Source organism: Rana temporaria, chromosome 1 (genome assembly GCF_905171775.1).
Source record: "Rana temporaria chromosome 1, aRanTem1.1, whole genome shotgun sequence".
Taxonomy (NCBI): Eukaryota; Metazoa; Chordata; class Amphibia; order Anura; family Ranidae; genus Rana; species Rana temporaria.
The window spans coordinates 215,002,782-215,029,881 of record NC_053489.1 but is presented as its reverse complement, the minus strand read 5'-3'; the positions used below and the strand labels follow the sequence as shown (position 1 = coordinate 215,029,881).

Here is a 27,100-nt window from a genome sequence, read left to right as displayed (position 1 = left end):
CCTTTAGCTGCATTTTGGTCCGGGTCTTAAGTGCTTAAGAAAGGCCTGGATTCTTTCCTAAATGTACATAATATAACTGAGTACTAACATTTATAGGTAAAGTTGATCCAGGGAATATCCGTTTGCCTCATGAGGGATCAGGAAGGAATTTTTTCCCTGCTGTAACAAATTGGATCATGCTTTGCTGGGGTTTTTTGCCTTCCTCTGGATCAACTGTGGGTATAGAATTGGGTATATGTGATTGTACAATATTATTATTATTTTATTTCTTATGGTTGAACTTGATGGACTTGTGTCTTTTTTCAACCTGACTAACTATGTAACTATGTAAAAGTCAGATCTTGCCCGATTTTGAAGTGGAGATGAAGGGCCACGCTTCACTGGAGAACTGTATTCTGTCCACCTATATTACCAGAGCACTCCAATTCCAGTGGAGTGCCCTTTGTCCCTAGGATCCCTCCAGCTGTTCACCTATGTTACCAGAGCACTTCAGTTCCAGTGGGGTGCCCTTTGTCCCTGGGATACCTCCATCTGTTCATCTATGTTACCAGAGCACTTCAGTTCCAGTGGGGTGCCATTTGTCCCTGGGATACCTCCAGTTGTTCAACCAATGTAGCCGGAGCACTCCAATTACAGTGGGGTGCCCTTTGTCCCTGGGATACTTCCAGCTGTTCAACCAATATAACCGGAGCACTCCAATTACAGTGGGGTGCCCTTTGTCCCTGGGATCCCTGCAGCTGTTCACCTATGTTACCAGAGCACTTCAGTTCCAGTGGGGTGCCCTTTGTCCCTGGGATACCTCCAGTTGTTCAACCAATGTTACCAGAGGACTCCAATTACAGTGGGGTGCCCTTTGTCCCTGGGATACCTCCAGCTGTTCAACCAATATAACCGGAGTACTCCAATTACAGTGGGGTGCCCTTTGTCTCTGGTATCCCTGCAGCTGTTCACCTATGTTACCAGAGCACATCAGTTCCAGTGGGGTTCCCTTTGTCCCTGGGATACCTCCAGATGTTCAACCAATATAACCGGAGTACTCCAATTACAGTGGGGTGCCCTTTGTCCCTGTGATACCTCCAGCTGTTCACCTATGTTAACAGATCACGTCAGTTCCAGTGGGGTGCCCTTTGTCCCTGGAACTCCTCCAGCTGTTTACCTATGTCACCAGACCACTCCAATTCAAGTGGAGAACCCTTTGTCCCTGGGATCCCTCCAGCTGTTCACCTATGTTACAGAGCACTTCAGTTCCAGTGGGATGCCCTTTGTCCCTGGGATCCCTCCAGCTGTTCATCTATGTTACCAACTTACCAATACCAGAGCACTTCAGTTCCAGTGGGGAGCCATTTGTGTTTGGGATCCCTCCAGCTGTTTATCTGTGTTACCAGAGCACTCTGGTTCCAGTGAGTTGCGGAGCAGAGCAAGGAGATATTTCTAGCGCTAAAATGCCTGAAAACCATCTCAGTGTGAAAGGGGCCTTAAGTGTGTACCCTTACATTGTCAAATACTGTACCTGCTGTTTACTGGTTGTAACAACACACTTGTTCTGCAATAATCTTTACAATGTTTCTCTTTAGAAAAATAATTTATTTTAATATTTATTTGATAATAAAGCAGAAGGCAAAATACTTCTAGTGGAGAGAGTTCCCTTGATTCTGGATGACCAGAGCATGCTGCGGCTCATCTAACTTGGCAGAACAATTTGATACAGTTTGTGAAATGGTGACCGTAGAATGGAATCAAAGGGCCCATACCCATAAAGCATGAATGCTAAAAATACACAGTTTGTTTCAGGAACATTTTCTGGCTTGAGCACATTTTCTCGAGTATTACATATGTTATTGATAAGTTCCATCTGTAATGTTCTTTCTCCATTTCCTCTAGTTTCCCCCCATCTTTTTGCCCCCTCCCTCCTCCTGTTGTCCAGTATCCTATGTAAGCAGTCAACAGATGAACCGTTTTCCTTCACAAACATGCATCTTCTCTCATTCCTGAGTTTGATCATTCTCTCTGCTATCCTTCCTTATGTGGTTTCAGGTGAGTAAACAAACTATTGTTAACTATTATACAGGATCTGAAGGCATCAAAGCTCATTTCCAATAAACATAATTTTACTAGACTGTTTAATATCAACAAAAAAATAGAGGGACATTATGTACCAGGGGCAATAGTGGTTGTCAGCTAACTGCATTTTATTGATATAGTCAGATTTTGGGTTATTATGAAATATTTGTTTCCGGTGAATTTAAACTTTTTCTTTCCTTTCTTTTGTTTTGTTTGTGATACAGTTTTATCATTACATGAGGTTTTAGAGAGCCTGGTGCTTACGGTGTGCAGCTTAGGTTTTCAGCGGTGTTTACCACTATCACCTGGATAGAAAATGATAGGAAATCCAACATGTTACAGTTATTGCTAGAACTAGAGGTAAAGGGAAACCTGATGAAATTCTTGCCCCCCCCCCCTCTCTATACTTTGGGCTAGATTCAGTAAGGGCTGCGTATCGTTGTGCGGGCATAGCGTATGTTATTTACGCTACGCCTCCGCAACTTAGACGGGCAAGTGCATTATTCACAAAGCACTTGGGGCTAGATTCAGTAAGAGTTACTCCGGCGTATCAGTCGATACGCCGTCGTAACTCTGAATTTACGCCGTCGTAAATGTAAGCGTATTCTGGAAACCAGATACGCTTAAATTAAGCTAAGATACGAGCGGCGTAAGTCTCTTACACAGTCGTATCTTAGGGTGCATATTTACGCTGGCCGCTAGGTGGCGCTTCTGCCGTTTTCGGCGTAGAATACGCAAATGACCTAGATACGTCGATTCACAAACGTACGTGCGCCCGGCGGTATTTTTTTCTGTCGTTTGTGTTAGGCCCCCGTACACACGAGAGGATCGATCCGCTGGAATTTATCCGCGGACCGGTTTCAGCGGATAGATCCGCTGGTGTGTACGATCCAGCGGATATTTATCCGCGAATATTTTTCCCGGGCGATGGATTTCCAGCGGATCAAAATTTCTTAGCATGCTAAGAAATCTATCCGCTGGAATCCAGTCCAGCGGATTGATCCGCTGGTCTGTACAGACTCAGCGGATCAATCCGTCCGATTCCCTCCCTCGCATGCGTCGTAATGATTCGACGCATGCGTGGAAGTCCTTATATTACAGCGTCGCGCACGTCGCCGCGTCATCATCGCGGCAACGGCGCGACACGTCACCGCGGAGGGAATTCCGCTGGGATTTTGATCTGATGGTTAGTACAACCATTAGATCAAAATCCGCCAGAGGATTATTCAGCGGAAACGGTCCTCCGGACCGTTTCCGCGGATAAATCCTCTCGTGTGTACTAGGCCTAAGGCTTTTTTGGCGTAACGTTGCTCCTGCTTCTATGAGGCGCACGCAATGTTAAGTATGGATGTCGTTCCTGCTTCGATTTTTGAATCTTTTACGTTGTTTGCAAGAAAGTTGTTCGCGAATAGGGCTGGACTTAATTTACGTTCACGTCGAAACCAATACGTCTTTGCGGCATACTTGGGAGCAATGCACACTGGGATATGTACACGGACGGCGCATGCGCCGTTCGTAAAAAACGTCAATCACGTCAGGTCATCATACATTAACATAAAACACACCTCCGCCTTCCACATTTGAATTAGGTGGGTTTACGCAGGCCCATTTACACTACGCTGCCGCAACTTACGGAGCAAGTGCTTTGTGAATAATGCACTTGCCCGTGTAAGTTGCGGAGGCGTATCGTAAATAACATACGCTACGCCCGCACAAATATACGCTGCCCTTACTGAATCTAGCTCTTGCTCCGTAATTTGCGGCGGCGTAGCGTAAATGGGCCGGCATAAGCCCGCCTAATTCTAATGTGGAAGGGGGGGGGTCGTGTTTTATGTTAATGTATGATGACCTGACGTGATTGACGTTTTTTACGAACGGCGCATGCGCCGTCCGTGTACATATCCCAGTGTGCATTGCTCCCAAGTATGCGCCGTCCGTGTACATATCCCAGTGTGCATTGCTCCCAAGTACGCCGCAACGACGTATTGGTTTCGACGTGATCGTAAATTACGTCCAGCCCTATTCGTGAACGACTTACGCAAACGACGTAAAAAATTCAAACATCGAAGCGGGAACGATGTCCATACTTAACATTGCTTGCGCTTCATAGAAGCAGGAGCAACGTTACGCCGAAAAAGCCTTACGCAAACTACGTAAAAAAATACCGCCGGGGGCACGTATGTTTGTGAATCGGCGTATCTAGGTCATTTGCATATTCTACGCCGAAAACGGCGGAAGCGCCACCTAGCGGCCAGCGTAAACATGCACCCTAAGATACGACGGCGTAAGAGACTTTCGCCGCTCGTATCTTAGCCTAATTTAAGCATATCTGGTTTCCAGAATACGCTTAAATTTACGACGGCGTAAATTCAGAGTTACGACGGCGTAACTCTTACTGAATCTAGCAAAATGCACACCAACTCACATGTGCTTTTGATGTGTGAAGTTACTTATTCTCACAGATCTTCAAAGATCAAAACAAAAACCGTAGGGTTATGCTTTATCAATGTCGAAAAGCTTAGAAACAGGGGTAGGCAACCCTGGAGATGTGGCGATTTACTTGAACAATATGGATGATATTAAAACTGCATTTTTTTCTAAGGAGATAATCTAGCAAGGCCCCATTCCAAAGTAAGAAAGGTTTAATTTTGAAAAATCTAACAATACAAATGTCACTGTAAAAATATAGGGCCAAATCCACAAAGCAGATGCGCCGACTTAACTCGAGATTTCTAAATTTACACGGCGCGTATCTTTGCGCCTGATCCTCAAAACGAGATACGCATGAAATTCCGGTATTTCCATCCTACCTAAAATAATTAAATTCTTTGTGCGCAAATTACGCTAGACACGCCGCTGTATTTGATAGGCAAAGATGCAAATGAGGGAGATAGGGCGATCCACAAAATTAAGTGTGTGCGGCGTAGATTACGACCTGTGCGCTTCTGTTAGTTTCCCGGAGCAATTTTCCACTTTATAAAAGCAGCCCTAATTTTACACATGTCGTGTACAGGTCAGCTAAAGCAATACCATGAAGGAAGAGCTGAGCACATACACTTGCTGGACTACAATCTGTATGCCACCATGCCAGGGGCATCCATGCCCCTATCTATAATAGTGACTTTAGTAACCCAGGGTACCCCCTCTTCTGAGGGAACAGCAGTCAGGAGACGCCTCGCAGAATGCATATTTGCACAGTAAACGCACATTAATGATGTCACAATGAGAATGCATGAATGCACGCCACTGTGGTCCCTAGCACAGACACATCACATGCACGTTGAATTGGATTAGATCCAAGTCCCCCCCCCTTTGGTACTTGGGAGCAGCAACGCCACGCCACGGCTCCAATTATGTCACTGTGCATTCATACACCATTCAGGAACCTGGGATCACTTCTCCCTGGTCCTGGGATCCCTACTCCACCAAAACTGAGGGTGACACCCTTATTTTATCAGGAATACCACCCCCCCACATTCACACATCATTCACACACATAAATCAAATCATAAGTACAGAATACCAAATGAAATAATAAAAAAAACATAAAAAAAAAAAAAAAGTATCCCTGCTAATTAATTATCGGCGGCGATTGCTACGCCTTGGCTGGCCACGGGCACGGGCACGCCCTCCCGGAGGATGTCCATTGGGGGGTGTGAGCTGGGGAAGGAGGATCCTCCTGTGGGGGGGAGGGGAAGGAGGAGCCTCCTGGGGGGGTGAGCAGGGGAAGGAGGAGCCTCCTGGGGGGGTGAGCAGGGGAAGGAGGAGCCTCCCCTGCTGGCCTGCCCTCCAAGGCCACTGCAATTCTAGTGAGACAGGCAGTGAGGGCAGCCGCATTGGCCTGGCCAGACCTAGTATTGTCCTGCACAGCCTGGGTCAGGGCAATCACCTCCTGGGCCACGCCTGTGTCTGTAGGTCGTTCATGCATGTAATGACCGCCACTGAGTTGGTGGCCACATCACCGACTGCCTCCATCATTACACCCAGGCTGTGCTCCATCTGGGTAATTTTTTGTAGCATTTTAGCCAGAGTGCGGGTCTCCCGGGCATTGTCCCTCAGCAGACTGACCGGCAGACGCTCGGCCACCCCCCTGGTGTCCTGGGTCGCCATCCTGCCTGCCCCTGAGGCTTGTGGCCTGGGAGGAGGGGATAGAGTGACCCTTGTGGGTGGAGGCCTGTTGGGGGAGAAGTGGGAGGGGCTACCCCTGATGGTGGCCTGACTGGTGCCAGCCTCTGGGGTAGCCTCTGGGGTAGCCTCAGGGGAAGACTCAAAGGTCATCATATCAGAGGCCAACAGGACTTCCCGGCCAATCTGAATATTTTCTTCCTCCTCCCCCTCATCCTCCTCCCCCTCATCCTCCTCCCCCTCAACCTCCTCCCCCTCAACCTCCTCATGAGGGGAGGTTTGGCCACTCCCCTCCCCTGGGGAATCCTGCCCTTCTTGGGAGTCATCAGCAGCCTGTCTTGGGGGTTGTGCAGCAGCCTGGCCTGATGGGCCTGCAACCTCCTGGCCTGATGGGCCTGCAACCTCCTGGCCATCTGTGGAGGACACAAAACAATCACAGGTTTGAGGATCCACACACTTGGCACATCTTCCCTTCCCCCACCCACACATGCTAATCACCAGAGAGAAAAACCAAAAACTTACTTGTCCTCACAGGAACATCTGACTGATAGCCAGGCAGGCCCACCACCTGCTGTGGGTGGAAACACTGGGCCACTGCCCATTCCTTCTCCGTCAGTCTGACTGGGCAGGGTCCCCCTCCTCCAGTGCCCCTAGTATGGGCGTCCATCTTTGCCATCTTATTGCGGACGACGCTCCTAAGGTCGTTAATCTTTTTCTGTATGCCAGCGGGGGTCCTGGTCTCCCCCCCCCGTCGCATTGACCTGATCCGTTATCCGTTTAAGGAGCTCCTTCCTCCTGGCCGGGGTGGTGTTCTGGCTCTCAGGGCCATGCAGAAATATCGCCCATATCGCACGATGCCCCGAGCAAGAATTTGCTTCTCTCCCAGGGTGAAATTAAGCTTCCTGCGCTTGGGGGCCATCACAGACACCACCCAGCACCAAGAAACTCACCCAAAAAACAATCACCAATACACACCCAACAAACAGACAAAAATACACACCCAAAAAACTGACAAAAATACACACCCAAAAAACTGACAAAAATACACACCCAAAAAACAGACAAATATATACACCCAAAAAACAGTCAAAAATATACACCCAAAAAACAAACAAAAATCTAAACACACAAGCAGACAGCTACTATAAATTCAAAATAAAACACGAACAAAAAAACAAACAAAATACAAGCACAAAAAAACAATCAGCAAAAACAATAACAAACAAATTAACAAAATACACTTATCAAAAACAAACACCAACTAGACTCTCCAACTCCTCAAACACTTTTCTCACAAACACAACTTACCAACACACCAACAAACGTTAAGAGCAGAAGCAAATTGCTCATGGAAGGGAAACACTGGGATATACTTTTGCAAGGGAAGTGTGTTTGACTGGGGCTTTTTATACACAGGGCGATCCTCAAACTAAGTACGCTTGGCCTTTTACCTATCTCACTGATTGCGCCGAGCAAAGTTCTGCACATGCGCAGTGAGCAGCAGATTCATGTGCGCATGCGCAGTACGGCCGGCCCTTCATTTGCATGGGGTCACGGCTCATTACAATGAAGCACGCCCACTTCCTTCCCACTTGCAATAACCCCGCCTTACGCCTCGGAATTTAAGTTACGCTGCGCTGTGGATACGGCACTTACGACACCAACTTAGGGCGCCGTAACTTAAATGACATAAGTTTTGAGTAACTTAATTTGCGCCGCTGGCTGTGGATTTGGCCCATAGATTCATGGGGTTCATTTGATGCATTAAAATGCTGATATCGGCTTCCTAATACCCTGTACACACGATCGGTTCGTCTGTTGAAAACGGACCGACGGGCCCCATCGTTTTTTTCCATCGGTGAAAAAAATAGAACCTTTTTTAAAATTTTCTGATGGTTAAAAAAAACGATAGAAAAAAACGATCGTCTGTGGGGAAATCCATCGGTCAAAAATCCACACATGCTTAGAATCAAGTCGATGCATGCTCGGAAGCATTGAACTTAATTTTTCTCTGGACGTCGTTGTGTTTTACGTCACCGCGTTGCACACGATCGGATTTTTAACTGAAGGTGGGTAGGCAAGACTGATGAAAGTCAGCTTCATCGGATATCTGATGAAAAAATCCATCGGTCCGTTTCCTCGGATGAACCGATAGTGTGTACGTGGCATAACTCTCATCTATTTAGATACCTCCAGTTTAGACATGCCTTCAATGCCCAGTTTGGCTCCTCTGTTCTAAGTGTGAAGGTTGTCGACCTCAAAGACAGCACTTTAGCCAAAGCCTTGTCTACTATATATAAACAGCTGTGTCCCAGAGGGCTGCAGGGGAAAGGAAGGGGGCTTAACTCAGATCGCCTCAGTGCATTTGACAGGAATTGGGAGTGGTGGGTACCTGTAAAAGCCAGGTACCCACTTCCCCACAAAAAGTGCCAAATGTGGCAGTGGAGAAGGGGGTGGGGGTGCAAACAAGAAGAATATACCCTTTTGGTTGAAATTCTGCTTTAAGTCCTGATAGAACTCCTGACTCAGAGGCTGGTCACTTTTGCAGGTATAGCTATTGTAACGGTCACCACCGTTTACGACCTTCCATCCCAGTCACGACAGCTTATCGACACTCCAACCAACAGGACCCGATCCATAAGAATTCCCCCCAGACACGAGACACACAGCTTTGTGCTTCTGGTTTCAAATGTAATGATACTTTAATGGTTTCTTCTCAGCTTTTTATACAGTACAAGGCATTAAAGCAACAATGAGATCTCCACCCCCTAATCACACACTAAGGCTAATTACTAAACATTCCTTAATTAACCGCATAACAAACAAAACCCCATCACACACTGAGTTCCCTAGGTAGACGTTCCGTCTCCGCATACAGCTTGACACCTATTCACACCTCTGAGCATCACTAGGCTTTAGACAGTGTTATCACACATAAACAGTATTTAGCATGCATAATTAGAGTTCTGGGAGCAGACCTGGGTTAACACCTTTACACAAGGACAATGGAATGTCTTCCAGGCCCTGACTCAATTAGCATGTCACTAGTCAGGGCTAAGCATAGAAATGAGTCATAGAATATTCTTTGCAGGCATTAAGGAATATACTGTAGATCACTGTCCACGCCAAAACAATCAAACATGTGTACCCCATCTCCTGGGCTAAATCTGTGCCCAAAAGTCACTCCTGTTACAGCTATGTAAAACATAAAAAATATGCGCCTATGCTTAATCCAGTAATGCACAATCCCACCCTGCTTTACACATGCTCAGTTGCTCACAATTCTCGGTACTGTGCCTAAAATCAGAACCTCCAGAGGCCTCTCAGCTTTAACCACTTCCGGACCACCCACCGCACATATTTTGTGGTAGGGTGGCAGGGCCGTTTCGAAACGACTTACCTGTATGTTGTTTTGTGCATGAGATACTGGGAGTGCGCGCGTGCACCTGCTGCATGCTGGGGGAGTGCGCGAGTCTGGCGGACTCGATGTCCACCGGCCACCCGAGATCGATCCATAGAGAGGCAGAATGGGGAACTGCCTATGTAAACAAGGCGGATCCCCATTCTGACAGGAGACAACAACTGTGTTGTCCCAGTGAGCCCATCCCCCACACAGTTAGAACACACTTAGGGAACATAGTTAACCCTTTAATCACCCATAATGTTAACCGCTTACCTGCCAGTGTAATTTATAGTTACATCGATCTGTGCATTTTTTAACCGTGGATTTTTTTCCAACGGAATCTTGGCTCAAACTGGTCTTGCATACACACGGTCACAAAAAATACCGACCGTCAAGAACGCGGTGACGTACAACACTAAAATGAGCCGAGAAAAATTAAGTTCAATGATTCCAAGCATGCGTGGAATTGATTCTTGCGTAGGATTTTTGCTCGTCGGAATTGCATACAGACGATCGGAATTCCCTCCAAAAACTTTTCTTGGATTCTGATGGAACCTACACGGTCAGAGACACAAAATATTTAAACTTAAAAGGATAGTGTCTTATCTTATCTCCCTGATTTTTTCTCCTTTTCCCCCTCATCAGCAGTGAACTTTAACACTATAAGGCTTCTGTTAGCCTTCTTATCTAACTGAGCCAAGACAGACAATCAAGGTTAGACATGTACATATTTTAATTCCAGAAAGCAACATATAGATTTTGAGAGGGGTAGAGTTTCCAATAAGGAAGTGACTGCTCTGGGCTTCAATAAAATGGCAGCCTCCAAGGCCTCGTACACACGACCAAACATGTCCGCTGAAACTGGTCCGTCGGACCAGTTTCAGCGGACATGTTTGGTCGTGTGTAGGGCCAACCAGACAATTTTCCGGCCGACCGGACAGGTTACAGCGGACAACTGTTTCTTAGCATGCTAAGAAACATGTCTGCTGGAAGCCTGTCCGCCAGACATGTCCGATGGTCAGTACGACTCATCGGACATGTCCGCTAGCCCGAGAACCCGCGCATCGCGTGGAAGTGATTCGACGCATGTGTGGAAGCATTGAACTTTCGGGTTCGCGCACGTCGCCGCGTCATCGTCGCCGCCATGTCGCTGCGTCGTCACCGCGTTGTCACCGCGTATTCTGTCCGTGCGGAATTTGGTCTGATGGTGTGTACAGCCACCAGACCAAATGATCCCAGCCGACATGTCCGATGAAAATGGTCCGCGGACCGTTTTCATCGGACATGTTGGGTCGTCTGTACGAGGCCCAAGAGGAAACAGGAACAATGCTGGAGGCAATTTTTACAGCACACACTAATTTTGCTAGCATAATTATTAATGTGGAATATAATCAATGTTGTGGATAAAGTTCCACTTTAAATAAACTTCTTGTCCTGATTGTATTGATGTAATGATTGAAATGGAATGAGGTAATGGTTGTATTGGTGTAATTCCTTTATCTTTTAAAGGGAAGAAGTTTCGCTGGTGTACTCTGTCTGATGGGGAACAAAGAAAATGCTCTCATTTGGCCCGGACTCTCCAGAGTTTGTTGCCTTCAAATGATCAATTCTCCAGGGTATCATGTGTCCGAGCTCACAATACACAGGACTGTATGAGCAAGATCAGGGTGAGAGAACTCTGGAAATTCCCAATCTGTTTCATGCCAAATTGGATAAGCAATATTGGAAACCAGGGCTGTTGTTAGAAATCACGGGAGCCCCATACAGCCTACCTGAGAGGGCCCCCCAAAAATATCAAAACAATATTTTCACTAAAATCATTATTAGCGGACACAAATATAACATAACTTACAAAATTCCTGCTAGATCTAAAAGAAAAAAATGTATTGAGTTAATAAATAAAGTTCTGTGTGTTAATGAGGTCTCAGGCTCATTTACATAGGCAAGGTGGCCCACACAGTGTGAATCTGTGTTTTTTTTTTAAATGTGGCTATTGCTGTGATACACTATGGGGATGCAGCAGCTGCACGAACACAGCCGCAGGTCGTAATTAGACAGGCATGTGGATGCAGGTATATGGCTGCCAAAGACAGACAGTGTGTATTTGGGGCCACACAACTACACCTACACACCTGTCAAATTAGGACCTGCAGCTGTGTTCATACAGTTGCTGTATCCTCATAGAGTAACAGAGGGATGCAGCCTCACAAAACAAACTTTAATTCACACTGCATGGGCCAGAGAACCCATGTGAATGAGCCCTTAAAGGGTCACTAAAGGAAACCATTTTTTTTTGCTGAAATGACTGTTTACAGGGTATAGAGACATAAAAGTTAACTGATTCATTTTAAAAATGATTAAAAATAGAATAAATTCAATCATATAATGTGCCTGCAGTTTCACTTTCGGTTTAAACTGATTTCATGTTTCTGTGAAGTAAAGAGACCCACAGAACAAAAACAAACAAATCCAGGGCAGTGTTTTGTTTTTAAAATTAATCTGATTGGTTCTGAGGAGTTTTAGACACACAGTAATGACAGCTTAGACCACCGTGAAAAGCTCACAGTACTGTGTTTATAAGGAGCCAGACAAGCAGGAAGTGTGGAGATCACAGCAGAATTACAGCTACTTCAAAGCAAAAACGAACAATAAGGACATAAAACCAGTACTGCAGTAAGGTAAAGGAAGCTATTTAGCTAAAAAAAAAAATATTTTAGTGATCCTTTAAAGCGTTAGTAAAGAAAAAAAATGTTGTCATTTAAATTAACAAACATGTTATACTTACCTCCACTGTGCAGTTCGTTTTGCACAGAGTGGCCCCGATCCACGTCTTTTGGGGTCCCTCGGTGGCTGTCTCTGTATCCTCATAGAGCTCGCATGGTGGTCAGTAATTGCGGGCACGCTCCCGTGATACAGCGAGTAGCCATAGCCTCTCACTGTATCACTCGGCCCACCCCTCGGCGCGTTGCATCACTGGATGTGATTGACAGCAGCGCCAGCCAATGGCTGCGCTGCTCCCAATCCATCCGCTCTAGCCAATCAGCAGCCAGGCTGAGCAGCGAAGAGGATCTCGGGACCTTGCGGGACTTTCGAGGGGTCAGGTAAGTATAACGGGGGCTCGGGGGGGGGGGGTCGGGCATTATGAGATGTTTTTTCACCTTAATGCATAGATTGCATTAAGGTGATTTTTTTTTTACTTTACAACTTCTTTAATTTTTTTAATTATTCTTTACAATTTTTAAAAATTCGTTTTTTACAATTTTTTTTTAATTATCTTTCACAATTTGTTATTGTTTTTTTCACTTATATAGAGACATACAGGCAGTGATATATTTAGGTTTTGTGCTGCCCTAGGCCTGACTAAACTCGTGCACCCCTAATTTAAAAATGACCCACCCCTTCCTGTCAATGCACACCCCTTGCTGTTTAAGACCTGCCCTTCCCTTACCCTTACTCTATCCAAAATGAAAAAAAAAAAAGTGTTCCTATAGTTCTACTTTAGGCACAACATTCTGATAATTTATGGAGAGGACTAAAAAGATATAACCATGCCAATGGTACAGCGGAAAATATGTAGCACAGTGAGGAAGGTTTGTGGTTCAGGATGATAGGACAGTCAAAATTAGAAGCTCCGCCCCCCTACAGTTGTGGGATGCTTGCCTCTCTGCCCAGTCCGCCCCATAAGACTGGTGCTACACTAACAGTGCTACACTAATAGCGCAAGCCGGCGGGGACTCTTTCTGTGCTGCCCCCCTGCAACGTGCTGCCCTAGGCCTAGGCCTTGTTGGCCTAGACCAGGATACAGCCCTGTATACAGGGCATTGTTACTGTAATTGCACCCCACTGCACTGATCCCCCTCCTTTTCCTGCCAAGATCTGATTCACCCTGCTGCCCCCGGGCCCCCCTGTGAACAGAGGCCCCATACAAGAGGACCGATTGTATCCCCTTATCATCAGCCCTCTTGGAAACTCAACTTCAAGACATTTGACCTATTTTGTGTTCAAATAATTTTTGATGCTTAACTTGTGTGTCTTCACAGGGAAATAAGGCTGATGCAGTGTCCCTTGATGCTGGGGATGTCTACACTGCTGTCAGACTTTATAACCTGGCAGTTGTAGCAAAGGAACAACATGCTGAAGGTAATATATTGTTTTTCGGAATTGTGTAAATGTCGCCGCTTGAAACCACAGACATAGTAATTGTTTTTTTCTGCAGGAAGTTGTGTGTTTGCAGTGGCAGTGGCCCGTCGTGGTACTCTGAGTATTAATTACTTAAAAGGGACTCGTTCTTGTTCACAATGGGGCCAGATGGACATCAGGATGGAATATTCCTCTTGGGTTCCTGCTTTCCAAAAACGTACTTTTATGGGATGAAGAGCAGCCCTTAGCTAAAGGCAAGAGCAATATTACTATTTGTATTACTGTATATAGAATGATTTACTTACACATAATCTGTAAGGTCTACAATCAGCGTAACTGTAGTTAAACACTAGAACTAAATTGACTGTTTGAAAGTGAAATGAGTAAATGAGAATTTCACAATTTTTAGGTATACTTTCCTTTGTTTGCATTTTTATTTTATGTAAGTGAAACCTGTTGCTTCGCACTGCATTGACTAATCACAGCCAACACAAATGTTTGCTTTAGCTTTGCTCTGTATGGGCAAAACACAGGTTTACTTTACGTTTGTCTTAGAGAACCCATGCTTTAGAAATAAACTAAGCTATGCACACAACAGGAGTTCTTAGTCCCTTCATATATCAGATGAACACTTTTAGTATACAATAATGATTGTATTCTAAAAGTTTTCATCTGAAGCAGAGCTCTGATTTTATCTAATTCCAAGGGTCTAAGGAGCAACTAAGCATGTTCAGTGAGAAACATACAACTGAACTGGTAGTTAGTAGGACATAAAAAACATAAAGAAAATTTGACAGATTAGTGTTCAAGGTCAGTTTGTGATCTACAGTCAGGCCAATAAATATTCTGACATTGACACAATTCTAATCATTTTGTCTCTATACACCACCATAATGGATTTGAAATGAAACAAACAAGATGTGCTTTAACTGCATAATACATATAGGTAGATGGCGCATAACCAGGAGAGCACAGTCAATAATGAAAAGTACACGTATCATAAGGTCCATGTCAATAACTTAAAAATGAATAAATCAATAGTCCAATATAAGTCCAATAGCAAATTAGCTGCAGCAAAATCCTGAAGCAGAAGCAGACTCTGAAAGATATGTATAAACAAAAAGAGAAAATGCGCCAAACTAAGTGCAGTAAGTGGTATTTAATTCAAGTAATTTTTACACAATAAGAATGGCTACTCACAAAACCAGTGATAACACAGGCATGTTTAAGGAAGAAGCGGCTGGTCCGGTGTCACAACATGCCATCACAGTTACAACAGGCTGGTCTCATATCCTGGTCCCCTGGGCGATGGAAATGAAGGTCTAAGATGTTCAGGAGCCTTTGGGGAACCCAGAGAGTACAGGGAGCCGTGGATGCTGTTTCAAAAGCGGCGTGCGTTCCAGCGTGGAACGCAACGTATCGCCGTACGACCGGAAGTGACGTAGGACTTCGGGCAGCCAATGGGATTTAACTGCAGCCTTTCAGCTTTAATTTGAGGGTATTTACATCCAAATCAGGTGAAGGGTGTAGGAATTACAACAGTTTGTATATGTGCCTCCCACTTTTTAAGGGACCAAAAGTAATGGGACCAATTGGCTGCTCAGCTGTTCCATGGCCAGGTGTGTGTTATTCCCTCTCTATACCATTTACAAGGAGCAGATAAAAGGTCCAGAGTTTCATTTCAAGTGTGCTATTTGCATTTGGAATCTGTTGCTGTCAACTCTCAATATGAGATCCAAAGAGTTGTCACTCTCAGTGAAGCAACCCTCCATTAGGCTGAAAAAACAAAACAAACCCTTTAGAGAGATAGCAAAAACATTAGGTGTGGCCCAAATCAACTGTATGAAACTCCGTAAAAAGAAAGAATGCACCGGTGAGCTCAGCAACACCAATAGTCCCGGAAGACCACGGGAAAACAACTGTGGTGGATGACAGAAGAATTCTTTCCCTGGTGAAGAATACACCTTTCACAACAGTTGGCCAGATCAAGAACACTCTCCAGGAGGTAGGTGTATGTGTGTCAAACTCAACAATCAAGAGAAGACTTCACCAGAGTGAATACAGAGGGTTGACCACAAGATGTAAACCATTGGTGAGCCTCAAAAACAGGAAGGCCAGATTAGAGTGTGCCAAACAACATCTAAAAAGCCTTCACAGTTCTGGAACAACATCCTATGGACAGATGAGACCAAGATCAACTTGTACCAGAGTGATGGGAAGAGAAGAGTATGGAGAAGGAAAGGAACTGCTCATGATACAAAGCATACCACCATCAGTGAAGCATGGTTGGTGGTAGTGTCATGGTGTGGGCATGTATGGCTGCCAATGAAACTGGTTCTCTTGTATTATTGATGATGTGACTGCTGACAAAAGCAGCAGGATACATTCTGAAGTGTTTTGGGAAATATTATCTGCTCATATTCAGCCAAATGCTTCAGAACTCATTGGACGGCGCTTCACAGTTCAGATGGACAGTGACCCGTAAGTATACTGCGAAAGCAACCAAAGAGTTTTTTAAGGGAAAGAAGTGAAATGTTATGCAATGGCCAAGTCAATAACCTGACCTGAATCCGATTGAGCATGCATTTCACATGCTGAAGACAAAACGGAAGGGAAAATGCCCCAAAAACAAGCAGAAACTGAAGACAGTTGTAGTAGAGGCCTGGCAGAGCATCACCAGGGATGAAACATCTGGTGATGTCTATGCGTCCAGACTTCAGGCTGTAATTGACTGCAAAGGATTTGCAACCAAGTATTAAAAAGTGAAAGTTTGATTTATGATTGTTAATCTGTCCCATGACTTGGATGCTATTTAGGAGCCTGTACAAGGACTGTGATCGCAGCAAAGTCAGACCAAAGTAATGCAGGAACCGTTTCTAATGTCGGAGTTACTTATGTAGTATCAGTTAAGATGTTCTTATAGGGAAACATTGCCATTTGACATGTCGTGCGACTTGGGGTGTCACAAGTCAGATACCATGTCACAGAAGTGTGAACCGAGCCTAAAGGCAGGAGACGGTGTTTCATTTTATAAGAACTGAGTATAGGTTGAATTTTGAGTAAATTTGCCATTAAAATTTTTACCTCTTAGTGACTGAGGGTTAGTAAATGTGTAAAATATCATCACAACTACTTTGTGTAGCCCATTTCACACTTGTTCGACTTGTCCTGCGACTACAAAGGAAAACTTGCCCAAAACAGTAAAGGAAAATAATTTATTTTGATTTAGCTGTAATGTTTATTCATTACCATAATTCACCACCAAAGCATACAATTAATTCTCCTGCTCCTGACGATCGCAAACCACATATGTGTATGTTATTTTTTTGTTTGTACCCATAGTATGCACATTTAGCTTTTTTTTATCCTACCTAAAACAGACTGACACTAACTGACACTAATTTATAAAATGCTTTCTGCAAAAATCCTACCAAAAATATACTGGCCCTGACCTTGACCTTTGACCTTGACACTAACACTAACCCAGTCACTGACCTAGATCTAACTTGATCTAGCTATTGTTTGTTTCTTTTTTCTTTTTTTTTTTTTACACACTTTGGTTTTACTGCTTCTTCTCTGCAAAGAAAGGAAGATGAAATATACTGTATCTTCCTCTCCATTCAGAAGAGGAAGTAAACACAGGGTTGGGCTGCACAGTGACTGATAAGAGGCTATCAAAGCATTCAGTAACCTGGAACCAGGAGTCCTGACTGTTAGAACACTCCAACACAAAGAGAAGGATGTATATACTGTAAGTGACCCCACTAAAAAAAAGCTCAGTTAAGTGAGGCTGCATAAATGCGTACCATTGGCAGGAAGGGTGTTAAAGTTAGTAGTAAAGGCTACACTATTCTCAAAATGTTCCCTCCCCCCTCCTCCTACTGATCCCTTATACCCTGTGTAAAAAAGATCTGTATACTTACCTTTTTTAATCCAGTCATGTGATTCATCAGCTGCAGCTCCACTGTGTAAAGTAACACTCGACAGGGGCTGTGAATTTCAAGAGTCGTGATGTCACCCATAGGATCCCATTCCCATGGCCCATTCATTGTTTATTCCCCCTCCTCTCCCCTGCAGCAGCTGCTCACTAATACAGGGGATTCAAAGCTGCTGGTTTTAGGTGAACCGGCCTGGATTAAAGGATACAAAAATAATAAATGCACATTTTTTTGCAGGTAAAAAAACATGTAAATATATGACTTTTTTCTCTTGTTTTAGCTGTCTGCTCGTACCTCCTATGTGGGCAGACAGTTACTGAATTGCAGAAAGAATCAATAAACTACAAGAACACTCTTCTGCGCCCTTGCAGTTCATTGAAGACTACAAGCTGTCTGCTGCAATGGATGATTATACTTGTAGTTTATTAATTCACAGAACTCTGTGAATGAATGGCAGCCGTGCATGGCGGTGCTGTTGTTAAATTGTGACAGTGGCTGCAGAGAGAGGATCTCTGTCACAAGGTGGGGGGGGGGGGTGAGAGCGGGAGGATGCTGAACATGGGTAAATATGGGTGTAGCATGTAACATGTTCAGAAAGTTGAACTTACTCAATAATATTCAGGCTATGCAGGATAGGTAGGAGTGGGACTGAGCTCACACTGCAAGAGTTAACTGCCTCCTGTCCCACAGAATCCTCCTGCTGCTAGGTTCCTGTAGTCCTCTTCTCCCCTACTCTACAGCAATCTCTGACATTGTTAGACCAACGCAGGCACAAAGCCCTGTGTTTGGATGTGAGGATGCCGTGGAACAGTCCACTGCCGGAAGCACAGGTTAGCACCATTTGCCAGGGTATCTGAGATCTGATATTACCGTTCTCCAGACTTATAAAAGCAGTAACCCTTGGAGTCTGGATGAAGCCCCACTGTAAGGGAGGACTTTTAGTTTTTCCTGAGTTGGGCTTTAATTCAGTAAAGTCAAAATCCTGGAGAAATGAACGAAGCTGGATGGCCACACTCCAATGCAATCACTTTATTCCATTTAATAAGAGCAGAACTAACTAACAGATATAGCCAACGCGTTTCACACCGGAACTGGTGCTTCATCATGATTGGAAAGCGGCCATCCAGCTTAGTTTCTTTCTCCATGTTCCTGTTTCGAACAGGGCCGGTACCCATCTAATTTCAGAGGCAGCTTGAATCACGGAATAGGTGATTGTCCTGGTAGTGGCGTGTTTCTTCACAAGTCAATAACCTGTTTTCAACCAGATAATGCAAGATGCCTGATAGTTACTTTATTAGCCATTGAGGGTACGTTCACACAGAACGTGTGTTTGAAATAGTGCAAGATCAGCTGAACTTTGGCATCCAGTACTTTTTTTTAACTTTTGGATAGCGTGGGGAGGAAAAATATTGATCTCTGTCAAATTTTGTCGCTCAGTGGGGCTCTATCAAGCCGGGATAACACCTAGCGGAAATGTTTGTGGCTAACCGCCTTCACTATTGCATAACAAACATAAAATACATTGATTATTATGAGGCTGGTTCACATATGTGCAGATGCATTCACACTGCGCATTGCCCAAAAAAAAGTGAGGCAAATTACCTAGGCATATGCAGTGCGGCTCAGGTGCGAATTCAGGCCCATTATCTTCTATGGGCACACATCTGATTCGCAGATGTGTTAATTTCTCATCAGGATTTCTCTCCTTCTCCTCAATACACTTCCCCCCTCCCCCTCCCCTCTCCCAGGTCTCCAAATTCACAGCTAAAACAGAGATGATCAGCTGAACAGCTCTCTTATCTCTTTGCAGAGATAAGAGAGCTGGAATTCACACCGCACAAGTGTGAATCCAGCCTTAGGCCCCGTACACAGGACCGGATCTATCCGCTGGGATTGATCCGCGGATCAGTTCCAGCAGACAGATCCGGTCGTGTGTAGGCCCGAGCGGACATTTTCCAGCGGATAAAAATCCAGCGGACGGATTTTCAGCGGATAAAAATTTCTTAGCATGCTAAGAAATCTATCCGCTGGAATCTGTCCTTCGGACTTATCCGGTCGTCTGTAGAGACTCACCGGATAAGTCCGCCCGATCCCCATCCCTCGCATGCGTCGAAGTGATTCGACGCTTGCGTGGAAGTATTTACCTTCAGGGTCAGCGAAAGTCGCCGCGTCATCGTCGCGGCGACGGCGCGGCACGTCACCGCGTATGTTTTCCGCTGGGATTTTGATCTGATGGTGTGTACAAGCCATCAGATCAAAATCCAGAGGTGGAATGTCAGCTGGAAACGGGTCCGGCGGACCGTTTCCAGCGGATATCCTCTCGTCTGTACGAGGCCTTCGAGATTTTTCCTTTACTTATGTCCCAGTGACAACATATTCACCAAACAGTAACACAGACAGGCATATTATTCTTCTTTTAGTAGGAGAAGGCTAGAACCACATTTGCTCTACAAGTTTTTCACTTGAATTGAAAAGGTGTGATTTTTCAGTGAACACATGATAAATTGACCTAAGCTTACAATTTTGAAATGTACAACAGGTTCAAGTTATGAACGAGTAAGTTTTAAAACCCAACTCCACGAACATAAAAAATCCACCCTGGCAGTGGGCTCTTCCTCCTTGGAAGGGTTCATTGCTTGTTTAGTCTAGGGGTGGAGGATTAAAGGAGTTGTAAAGTCAGAAGTTTTTTTATCTTAATACATTCTACGCATTAAGATAAAAGCCTTCTGTGTAAAGCAGCTGACCTCACCCCCTATTACTTACCTGAGCCCCATCTCTGTCCAGAAATGTCAACGAGTGTTTCGGCCATCTGAGACTCTGCCTCTTGATTAGCTGAGACAATCTCCAGTCATTTCTGTAAAAAGTCTCCGGTTGGCTAATGCCCCATATTGTATGTGATGACACCAAGAGCAGAGCTTGGTGCAGGGAAGTAGAGTCGGCAGGGCAGAGTTGGGTATAAGGTATGTGATACAGCCTGTTCTGAAATTCCTCAGACTAAACAAGTTATTAACCAGGGCTCAAGTCCTGCGGGAACCGCGTGGGAACTGAGTTCCTGCACTTTTTTCACAGTAGGACGCAGTTCCCTTTGCAAGACGAGAGCAGCTGAGCCGCCCGAGCAATCCTTCACTAAGCGGCGATGCCCAGCTCGAGTCATTGTCAGGGGCAGGGCGAAACCTTAGTAATCCTTTGTTACTGGCCGCTTCCTGTATATGGATTCATTGGGTAGTGTGTGGGTATTCTGTCACTTCCTCGCTGCCGCAATGTCTCCTGGGAGCTTTTTGTCATTGTTCCCCAGGGACATTGCGGAGGTCTGCTGTGAGTTATCGAGGGATTTAGAAAGAACTTGCGGCCAGTAACATAAAGGATTACTAAGGTACAGTGGATCTAAAAAAAAAACATGCGGTTTGGTAGTTATGCAATGAGCGTATCTTTTTTTTTTTTGGTGGGGGAGTGGATCTTGGGTGGGAGTTCCCACACTTTTTTCCCCAGGACTTGACCCCTGTTATTAACCCTTGCAGTGCAGAGGAAGTGGATAGAATTTTTTTTTTTATTTTTTCATGGATTTGGAGTTTAAAATTGGTTTTTGGATTATATGCAGATTTTATCCAGACTCTGTTTTGTTCCTTCTTAGTTGTCAGTACATATTTCAACGTAAGCTGCATTCCTGGAATCGGAGTCTCCACCCCAAACCTGTGTGAACTATGCCAAGGTCCCAAATCCTACGTACGAGAAAAGAACCACTTCTGTTGAGACAGCAGCAACGAACCCTTTTCTTACTCTGATGGTGCTTTCAGGTACAATGGGCACATTTTGCAGAAAAAATTGGATTTAGCACTGACCTCTGTCATTAGAATAATTTAATTTCACAGCAAGTAGTTTTGCTGTGAAGGTTTCAAGACATTCCTGTGAGTTAATGGAACTTATATCGCTATATAAAATGTGTTTATTATTGTTTTTTTTTATTATTGATAAAATAATAAAAATATGAAAATCAGATATGGCCACAGCTCAGAGTTTCAGAGCACAATACATTGAATACAAAGGATAAGATCTCATAGCTTTAACATCGTTGATTGTTATGTTTGCAATGTGCAGGTGTCCTGAAGAATGGAGCAGGTGATGTCGCTTTCATTGACACTTTGCATATAATGGATGTACCTGGTAAGTTTCTTTTTGCGCTCTCGCCATGAAGTTCCCACTGCCAAATTATTTGCATACTATTTTTAATTCTTATGATCTGTAATTAATTTTGGTCTCACATTTTAAATGGTGGTAGAAATGTATATATTTAAAGGAGAAATACAACCAAAGCTTGTTTGGCTTTATTCCTCTTGTGGATCACAGGAGTGCAGTTCATTCTGAAGACGGCGGGCTGAATAGGGTTGCACCTTATCCCTTTTAAACCCAAAACATATGAACTACACAGGTTCTAAGGCTAATTTAATGCAGATAAGGCACCAATTATGTTTAATTACCACCTTAATCAGCCACAGAACCTGTGTAATTATATTGTGTTCGCTTTTAAGGGATGAGGTGGCAACCCTAGGGCTGAAGCCCACTGGCGGCTGACCTCACAGAGCAGGTCCAGGCTCGAGAAGGATTGTGACCACGAGGGCAGGATCCCACCCACATACCTAGACTGGCACCCGGCTCAGCATTTTAGAAAGATGCAACCAGCTCTCTGCTCATGGAACCCATGAGAACCGAGTGCTCGACGGTGTTTGATAGCTCGGTTCTCAATCTTGGGCTCGATTCACATCTATGCATGTTGCTCTTGAGCATTTGTGCAGTGGCTTTTCGTTGTGCTTTTCTGTGTTTTTGTGACCTAGCTTTTACCGCGATTTTGCAGCTATTTGCGTATTGCAATTTGTGTTTTTTTTTTTTATATTCACTGTATATAGCTGGTTGCTAAGGAGCGGGTCGGGAAGTCAGCCGCCGCATTCTTAGCAACCGATGAGTCATCAGCTGTCAGCGGGCTTCCCCACACTGACAGTTAAAAAAAAGTTGACGGCCTAAAAAATTAACGGAAAAAAATAACAGTGCGCCCCCCCCAAGGACTATACCAGACCCTTCCAGTCATTGCATGTCATGAATTTGGAAGGGGATACCCCACTCCAAAATAAAAAAAAATAGGCATGGGGTCCTCTACAATCCATACCAGACCCTTATCAGAGCATGCAGCCCCGCAGGTCAGGAAAGAGAGTAGAAGAGCAAGCGCCCCTCCTGAACCATACAGACCGCATGCCCTCAACATGGGAGGGACAGTTGGCTTTGGGGCATGGGACATGGCCATCCAATGACGTCACCCAGAGAGCCGCCCATGTGATGTCACAAGGTGTGGTATCTGGGTGATGTCATTATATGGCCACGCCCAATGGCTATATAGAGATGTCAGACTGCGGGGGACATCACAACGGAGGAAGACAGCCTCAGGACAAGAGTGGCCTAATTTTGTTTTTAGCAGGTAAACCGGCAGCGAGGAAGAAGACAGCACAAGAAGAAGACAGCACCGGGAGAAGACGGTAGCAGGAGAAGACAGCTATGTTTTAAAAAAAGGACTTGTCAAAATCGGACTTTTTTTAGGGCGAATGGGTAGGAGGGTACGATGTACCCAATACCCATTCACATGGGGGGGCAAGGATCTGGGGGCCCCTTTGTTAAAGGGGGCTTCCAGATCCGATAAGCCCCCTCGCCCGCAGAGCCCAGCAACCACTGACAGGGTTGTTGGAAAGAGGTCCTTGTCCCATCCACATGGGGGCAAGGTGCCTTTAAGGTGGGGGCTCCCCTGCTCTAAAGCACCCACCCCCCATGTTGAGGGCATGCGGTCTGGTAATGGTTCAGGGTGGCGCTTGCTCACCCACTCCCTTTCTTGACTTGCCAGGCTCTGCCTGCTTGGATAAGGTTCTGGTATGGTCTTTGGGGGGACCCCACACTGGATTTTTTTAGCCAGCAATTTTTACATTCAGCTGTCAGCGTGACAGCTGATGACTCATCGGTTGTTAAGGAAGCGGTGGCTGGCTTCCTGGCCTGCTCCTTAGCAACCATCTATATACAGTGAATGTAAAAAAAAAAGGAAGCACAAACGCGAAACGCCTAATCGCTGTAAAAACGCAGTACTTGCATTTTGAGGTCTATTACATGCTAAAACACTGCAAAAGTCCCCGATCCTTTCCAAAACTCAGATGCACAAAATTATGTTAAAAAAATGAAATGCATTTCTGCAAAAATGCAAAAGCCTCAAAAAAAGCATTTGTGTGAATCAAGCCTTACACAGTACATCACTCTGCCACTTTAGATTGTAAAAATGCACCAGGTTTTGTGTGTTTATATAGTTATGGCATGTTTTTTCTTTTGCCATTTTTGACTTAAACAGGGATTTCAGACAGCTTGGGTGATAGATTTTGGATAGCGAGGGGACAATAGGAGGTAGGTAAAAGGGAGATTTCCTTGTATAGAATGGTGGATGTTCATGATATGGGTGTTGGATAATTGTTTAGGTATCAAATCAATCTTTTATGAACAACCAGATCCCTGTTTGTATGGTCAGTTATATTTAAATTAGCAATATAAAGTTTTGTCAAACTATGTATTTTTACTTTTATTTAGATTCAGAACTGGATCAGTTTTGAACTTTTATGCCGTGATGGATCCACTGCTAGTCTGAAGTCCTACAAAATGTGTAATTTGGGACAGGGACCAAGTAAAGGGATTGTCACAAGATGGAGCATGCAAAGAGTGACTAAAAAATTTCTTACTCTGATTCAGGTGATGTTTTCTGTCTTTGAAAAAATTAACACAAATATTTCTATGTACACAGCGCAAAGATCTGAATCTTACAGTTTCTGTTTAGAAATAAATGTTTACTTTAGTTTTGTATAGAAGGGAAGTGTTAAGATTTTATTGCTGCCTGTGTGCCTGCTGGTGATACTAATGCCTGGTACACACAATGAGATAATTGAATGAATGATCGTCTGTTTTTTTTTTTTTTTTTTTTGCATGCTAATCTCTGATCGAACCTGAAGATTTTCATTTCATCAGAAGTGATGTAATTTGTTATAATGTATTTGTATTGTATTTTCGAACGACAACTGTACTGATTAAACTGATTAAATGAAAATCGTACGATCTGGCATCGTATGTTTTTTTTTTCGTGCATGCCCGGATAATATCGGATGATTGGCTCTCGAAAGCTATGTACTAATGATCTGGTTATTATATGATCACTTTGAAAGCGGTATTTTTCGTACGATTTTTTTGATTGCGTGTATGAGGCTTTATTCTCTGATTGTCACTGTGATAAAAAGTGATGGGAAATCCATGATGATACAGCTATCAATGGAACGGGAGGTGATGGTAAATGTTTTAACTGGATTTTCCTTGAGAGCTTATCTCTCACCTCTTGTTGTTTCTAAAAGACAGGAAGTAAAGAGAAATCTCGCCTAATGGAATACAGATGAAAAAACCCCAGCTTCGAAAAGGATTCAATGGGGCTTTGGCGGAGCCTCGATGAGCCTTTGGTGGGGCTTCGATTAGCCTTTAGTGGGGCTTCGACGAACCTCTGGTGGGTCTTTGCTGAGGCTTTGTAGGGTTTTGATGAGGCTTCACTGGGGCTTCAAGCAAGCTTTGCAATAGACTTTATGGAGGCTTTGAAGCACAACTAAAGTGACATGGGGTATCATTTTTGAAGCAAAGCAAAAGCAAGGTGTAAACAGGACTGATAGCTAATCATTTTATTTAGTGACAGGAGCTTTGACTGGCGTTCAGAGAGGTGTAGTTTTGTAGCAAGTGTAAACTAGCCCTTAATGTGTGGAAAAAATAAATAGCTGGATAGCTGCTCTCCAAAGATTCACCTTTATAAGAAGTGAGAAAATGCGCATACCAAAAAAACCCTTAAAAAAAGCAGCAAACTCAAAATGTTATACAGCATAAAGCTCAGATGTTAAAAGATGGGAGTGAAGTGAAAGAATTCAGGCTTGACCCTTACCAGAAGTATAGATCCCCAAGGAATTAATAGTTGACTGACTGGCTTCATGTTTGAGCACTATGCCCTCTATTGTTCCTATTCAAAAAGGACATGAAGCAGGACAGCTCAGCCTCAGACCCTTTCCATAGGAGGAGGACGTCATCAATATATCTGGCCCACAGCATAATCTGGGGCTAGAAGACACATCGACGACGTCCTCCTCCCTTTTGGCCATAAACAAATGGCCAGACTGGGGGCGTATTTAGCCCCCATCGCCACTCCACGTCCTGACTATAATATTGGCCATTATTCCAGAAGAAGTTATGTGAAAGCTGCATATTGCAGCAACTCCATAATGAAAGAGATCTGGGCCAACGGTAGGCCCGAACTCTCTTCAACAAAAAACGAGACCGCCTCCAATCCCAGATTATGTGGGATCACGTGTAGAGTGACACAACATCACGCGGTGACCAACCACATATCGGGAGATGGTTCTAGGCTAGATAAGGTATTGATAACTTGCCTCGTATCCTTTAAAAAGGAAGGCATTTTAGCCATCAAGGGTTGGAGAAAAAAATCAACGTATTTGCCCACCCGGGACGTAACAGAGTCTATCCCGCTGATGATCGGACGACCCGGGGGCAAATGGGATCCTTATGCACCTTAGGGAGACTGACATGCAAAATTGATCCTTTGAGGGTCGCCTATCTTTGGTAAGGGTCCAGTTGTGTTCGTTTGGTGGTGGGACCCCAGCCTTACTGCACAGTGTCTGTCAACATTAGCCACTGGGAGTTAGTCTGTGTTTGCCTATCATTCGTTTTTGCACTATTTGTTTTCTTTTCCTTTTTCACTGGGCTGAGTCTACGGAAGTAGGACATCCTGCATCGCTCCATATAGTATTCTATTTGTGGCTACAGTATGGATGGCTCTTCTTGATCCTTGGGGATCTATACTTCTGGTAAGGGTCAAGCCTGAATTCTTTCACTTGGATATTGTCCCAACTTTAACCACAGAAATGGATTCACTTTTTAGTGCTTTGGACTTCTTTTGGGAATTTTTTCAATTAAGTGTCCTACTGATTTGTCTATGTACACGCATTGAGACTTTTTTTTTTGTTTTTTTTATTTGTCACTTTCACGAGCTGTCTTTGGCACAGCTCTTTTTTATTTTTATTTCATATGTTCACTCATTTATAAATTTTTAGCGCAACTCCCATCTTTTAACAAAGATTCACCTTATTGAAAAATGTAAAACCAAGGCATCAAAAATAGGTAGAGGCTAACTGCACCGCCGCTGACATGTTTCACACCAGGGGCGGTGCTTAGTCAGAGTTATAACTAAGCACCGTGCCTGGTGTGAAACATGTCAGATGCTGTGCAGTTATGTCTGTACCTATTTTGATCCTTGGTTTTAAAATTTTCAATAAAAGTGAATATTCAGAGTTCGGCTATCCAGAAATTATTTTTTTCC

The 27,100-nt window shown here is 44.3% G+C and overlaps 1 pseudogene; it reads left to right on the top strand.

Moving 5' to 3' along the window:
- Positions 1–1,901: 1,901 nt before the first annotated feature.
- LOC120942738 overlaps positions 1,902–27,100 on the top strand; it is a 61,403-nt pseudogene continuing 36,204 nt past the window's right edge.